We start from the raw sequence: 6,132 nt of genomic DNA on the forward strand, positions 1-6,132 counted from the left end.
AAAAAAAAAAAAAAAGAACCAACCAGCACCCAACCTCATAGGGCACCAAGTAAGGAAGAAGATAACACAGTTAATTGGAATTCCAGTAGTGAAGAGGAATGAGGAAACAGTGTCAAGTCTATACTGAAAACATTACAGAAACAAACTGAAACTATAAGTAATCAGCAACAACCTTCCACAGAACTCAGCACTTCTATTGATCCAAAACTTGCTAAAGAAAAAAGGAAAGGAAACCAAGGAAAGGAAACACTAGGCTTAGGACTGTCCCAAGACAAGACATTAGAAAGCCTTCTAAATCTTCCTCATTGTATCTTAGACTCTCATGGGATCTCAGGAAATTAAGAGGGAATGGAAGTGGTCACGTGGGCTCTTCTGTTGAAGCAAAGTTTGATTTACATAATACAAATGCTGGCACTAATGTCAAACACAAAGGAGGAGATGATGATGATGAAGATACAGAAAGAGAACTGAGAGAAAAGCTTTCATAATACCTTTGAATTCTTCTCCTGGTATAATGCTCCAGGATCCAAGGTCACAACTGAGACAGTTCAGTCACGTTAAAATGGACATCATCCTAATCAAACCCAACTTTCCAAAATACATCATAGGGGCTCCAGAAGACTTACTTCCAATACCTTTACCTAAACCTGATCCAGTTTCTTCCATCAACTTACCTCTGCCCCCTCTTATAGCTGACCAGAAGTTCAGTAGATTATGGAATACGAAAAGAAATCTTCATCAAAACACAGTGTCTGTTGATCCAAAATTAGCAGCGAAAGCCAAAATTAACACAACTAACAGAGAAGGCTACACAGAACAATTGGGCGACTTACATAGTTCAGGTGGTAAATTAGGGGACCCTAGGTTACAAAAGAATTTTGATCCTAGGCTTCACAGATTGTCTAATACAGAATCTCGTCAAGTAGTTTTGAAGGAACCACATGCATCAAAGGGTACCTCTCATTTAACCAGATCAAACCCTGGTTCATCACAGCCCTCAGGAGCAGTAAGCAGCAGTGCTGGTTCCGGGGCTCTGCCTCCATATACTCCTAAGCTCTCATTATCAGCTAGCCTTCCACTGGGGACTCTAAGTTCAGTGCTCAGTGGAATTATTTTGTATGACCCAAGGGAGCATGGTTCATCTACATCAGAGCTAGCAATAGTTTCTTCAGGAGAAAATGCAGAGAACCAGAAAAAAAATGGTGGTTTAAAAAGTAGTGACAAAAATAAGCCTTCTCCTGGAGAAGCAATCCTGCCACAGAAAACCACTCCCAACGTGGAAGTCACTGTGGAAGGACTAGCTGACCCATAGGCAGATACTCTCAGGAGTCTTGGGAAGGCTCAGGTACCGGCAGTGCACAGTCTTCCTATTCAGGCACTAACAGGCTTGATTAGACCCCAGTACAGTGACCTAAGGCAGTCAGGACAGCCAGGGCAGATGAGCTCAACCCCATAGAATGATCCCAGTAGAGAAACAGATGAAAAATCTCTGAAAGAGGTTTTTAAAACTTTTGATCCAACTGCTTCACCATTTTGTTAGCTGTTGTGTACTTAAGCGATTTTTTTGTTCTTGTGACTATTACAACGCTCTACTGTTTTGTAACTGGTTTACCTCTATAGTTTATTTATTTTAAAATTATAAACACTTTTCAGCTGCTAGTATCAGAACCACATGAAGTTATCCTCTAAAGTCTGCGGTATTTTATATAATATTTTTATAACTTGAAGAAATTGTAGTAATTGATATAGAAACTTATATATCATGTTAGCATCATTCAGAGTACTTTTATTGTAAATAAACCATCATGGACTCAGCATTCTGATTGAAGATATGCCAGTTGTCTTTCATAATCAATATTTAGATAAATGATTATCACTTTTATATGATTTTTTAGTTTGAAGCAATATGATATACATTATTTTAGAGAAACAGTATTTTGACTAGGACCCTCTATTTGTCAGCACAGAACTTATTGATATGTAATGCTAAATACTAAGTAATATGTAAAATGAACTAAATAAAAGATTTTAAAATCATAATTAGGAGAACAGTTCATGTTTAAGGGCATCACTTTTATTAGTATTGGCAATATTTGTGTAAATGAAGAATTTGAATGTCACATCTTTTAAAAGTATTTTATTGTATACCGTATCATAGAAGGTGGAGGCTTATAAGTAGAATGCTTTGCTAATGTGAAAAATTCCCCAATTCTCTAAACATTATTTAACTTATAAAGTGAACATTTCAATATGTGAACATTTCTCCCCAATCTGGTTGTTCAAAATATCTTCAACAGATAACCCTCCCCGTCCCATCAATGCTCTATCTCCACAACCCTCCTCAAAATGTCCTTCTCCAGGCCTCACTCCTCCACACATACACCACATCTGGTAATCACACCCATCTCGTGTGTTTGTACATCCTTTAGTCAGTCAGTTTCAGTCATAGAGTGCAGACACTCAGTATATATTAAGTGGGGACATACAATGTCTCTCCTTCATAGCCTGGCTTGCTTCACTCAGCAGTAAATCTTCCATATTCTTCCACTTTCTCAAGTACTCATGTCTCATTCCTCCCTGCAAGCATGTAACTCCTCCCTGTAACCTCTGCACTCTGATGGCTGCAAAGAAAGGTCATGAACTTGTGGTCTGCCTGGCTTTTTCATTTGTGTAAGCCTGCAATGATGCTCTTTTTGGCTCTCCACATCCCTCAGCAGAAACTGGAAGTACTCTCACTCTGCCATGGTTCAGTTCATGGGTCATCTGTTTGCACTCAGGCATTCTATCACCTAGACACAGATCACTCAGTTTTCCTGGGTTTCTCCAAATAGTTCTCCACAGTGGCTGGACTAATTTACATTCCCACCAGCAGTGTAAGAGAGTTCTCCTTACACCACACCCCTACCAACACTTATAAATTTTTTTTAATCTTAGACATCCTGACTGGGGTTAGGTGGTATCTCACTGTTGTTTTTATCTACATATCTCTTACGATGAGGGATGTTGAGCATTTTTTCATATGCCTTTTGGCTATTCGTATGTCATCTCTAGAGAGTGGTTTTTTTCAACCCCTCCCATTTTTTAATAGGGCTAATCATCTTTTTTCCAAGCAGCTGCTTGAGTTCCTTGTGTATTCTGGTTATCAGTCCCGTATGAGATACATAATTTACAAAAATATTTTTCCATTCTGAGGGCTGTCAATTCACACTAATTACTGTGTCTTTTGCCATGAGGAAACTTCTTATTATAATATAATCCCACTTGTCTATTTTGTGGATTATCGACTGTGCTTTGGTGGTCTTATTTAAGAAGTCTTTTTCTACACCGATGTCTCCTAGAGTTTCCCCAGTGTTTTCTAGAAGCAGTTTTATAGTTTGAAGTCTAAGATTTAGATCTTTCATCCATCTTGACTTGATTTTTGACAAAGGTGAGAGGTAGGGGTTCAGATTTATCTTTCTGCAGGTTGAATTCCAGTTTTCCAGCACCATTTGCTGAAGAGGTTTCCCTTTTCCCACTGGATTGACTGGTACCCCTTGTCAAAAATCAGTTGACTGAATGCTTGGAATTTATTTCTGTGGACTCTATTCTGTTCCATTGGTCTACATGTTTGTTCCTGTGCCAGTACCATAGTGTTTTGATTACCACAGCTTTGTAGTATATTTTTGGATCAGAGAGTGAAATGCCACCCACTCCACTCTTCTTGTGTAGAATTGATTTGGCAATACGGGGTGTTTTATGATTCCAGACGAATTTTAAGATTGTCTTTTCTAGATCTGTGAAGAATGTGTCTGGTACTCTGATTGGGATTGTATTAAATATGTAGATTAATGTGGGAAGAATTTCCATTTTGATTTTATTAATTCTTCCAATCCAGGAACATGGGATGTCCTCCCACTTTTTTGTGTCATTTTCAATTTCTTTTTTTAAGCTACTCATAGTTTTCTTTGTGGAGGTCTTTAACTTCTTTGGTTAGATTTATTCTTAAGTATCTTATACTTTTTGTGGCTATGGTAAATGAAATAACTTTTTTTTCAGTTCTTTCTCAGTCTGCCTGTTGTTCATATATAGAAATGCTATGGATTTCTCTATATTGACTTTGTATCTTGCAACATTACTATATTCATGCATAATTTTGAGAAATTTTTTCATGGAAACCATTGGGTCTTGTATGTGTACAATCATGTCATCTGCAAATGGAGAGAGTTTCACTTCTTATTTTCCTATTTGAATACCTTTTAATTTTTGCTCTTTTCTGATTGCATTGGTGAGGACTTCCAGTACTGTATACTATATCATAGAAGGTGGAGGCTTATAAGTAGAATGCCTTGCTAATGTGAAAAATACCCCAATTATCTAACATAACTTTTTAAATTTAATTTTTCAAATTAAAGAGTTATGAGTTATTGCTGTGTTACATTGTGATGTTTATGTACTTCTATGTTTTTGTCTTTAGCAGCATAACTTGTTAATTTGTCAAATGATGTAGCTGCAATAATTGTGTTCATCATGACTTTGACAGTTTTTAACAAAATTTTGAAAGATCCGTTGAGTCTGTAGTGGTTATTAAATTGATAATGTTTTAAATGTCTAGGTTCTATATACTTTTTTCTTAAGTAGTGAGGAAACATAGAGATTAAAGGTACAGTAAACTGTATATGGCTACCAATAAAGAATCTCTTTCCGATTAAAAAAAGAAAAAGAAAAAAAAGAAACTATATCCAGTATCTTCTCTGACCATGATGGAATTTTAAACACAATTTCAAGGGAAATCTGCAGAAATACTCAAATACATAAAAAACTAAACAACCTACTCCTGAATGACTTCACAGCTACTCACAAAATGAAGACTGAAATCAAAATATTCGTGGAAGCCAATGACAATGAGAACACAAGTTTCCATAATCTTTGAGACACTGCAAAAGCAGTTATAAGAGTGAAATTCATAGCAATTAGTACACATAAGAAGAAGATGGAAAGAAGGCAAATGGATCACCTAATATAGGGCCTCAGAGAATTGAAAAAAACAACTGAAAAAAAAAAACTCCAGCAGAAAGGAAATAATAAATATACAAGCAGAAACAAATGAAATAGAAAATAAACAGACCATACAGAGAATAAATGAAAGCAAAAGCTGGTTCTTTGAAAAGATTTTTTAAAAAATCGATACACCACTAGTGAGACTTATTAAGAAGAGAGAAAAGAACCAGGTATATCAAATCTGCAATGAAGCAGGCAATATAACAACAGACATAGTAGAAATACAAAACATCTTTAGAGGATACTATGAACAACTGTATTCCAAGAAACAAGACAATCTGGATGAGATGGACAAATTCCTGGAAATATACAATCTACCAAGATTGAGCAAGGAGGAAATAGAAAATCTTAATAGGCACATAACAAGCCAGGAGATTGAATCAGAATAAATAACCGTCCAACAAAGGAAAGCCCTGGTCCTGAGGGCTTCACCTCTGAATTCTATAAAACTTTTAAAGAAGAATTAACTCCTATTGTTCTCAAGTTATTTCTAAAGATCCAAAAGGGTGAATTTCTCCCTAATTCATTCTGTGAAGCCTCCATCATCCTTATCGTTAAAATAGATAAGGACAGGACAAGGAAGGAAAAATATAGACCAATATCTCAGATGAATATGGATGCAAAGATTCTCAACAAGACACTAGCAAGTTGTATCCAACAACTTCTAAAAAGATTATGCATCATGATCAGGTAGGTTTTATATGGTTCAACATATGCAAAACCATGTATGTAATACACCATATTAACAGAAAGAAAGATAAAAGTCATATGATCATATCAATTGAGGCAGAAAAACCATTTGATAACATACAACACCCCTTCATGATGAAGACTCTCAGCAACATTGGCTTAGAAGGGTCATTTCTCAACACAATAAAAGCTATCTATGAAAACCCGTAGCAGGGAACCAGCAGTTAGTGTAATGGCTATGTGGCTGGACTCCCACGTAGTCAACTGCGGTTTGCGTCGCAGACCCGGTGGCTTAAAACTCACGCCAGGCGCGTATGCGTGCGTGCCCAAGATCCTGAGAAGAGAATGGAGGAGAAGGGATTGCGGCGTGACCATCCCCCCTGGGGGGTAATTTCTCACTTTCTG

At 36.8% G+C, this 6,132-nt stretch overlaps 1 pseudogene; it reads left to right on the top strand.

Moving 5' to 3' along the window:
* The window catches only part of LOC102486138 (zinc finger CCCH domain-containing protein 6 pseudogene), a 3,594-nt pseudogene extending 2,054 nt beyond the window's left edge, over positions 1-1,540 (top strand).
* Positions 1,541-6,132: the final 4,592 nt, after the last annotated feature.

Source organism: Tupaia chinensis, unplaced genomic scaffold (genome assembly GCF_000334495.1).
Source record: "Tupaia chinensis unplaced genomic scaffold, TupChi_1.0 Scaffold141715_1, whole genome shotgun sequence".
Classification (NCBI taxonomy): domain Eukaryota; kingdom Metazoa; phylum Chordata; class Mammalia; order Scandentia; family Tupaiidae; genus Tupaia; species Tupaia belangeri.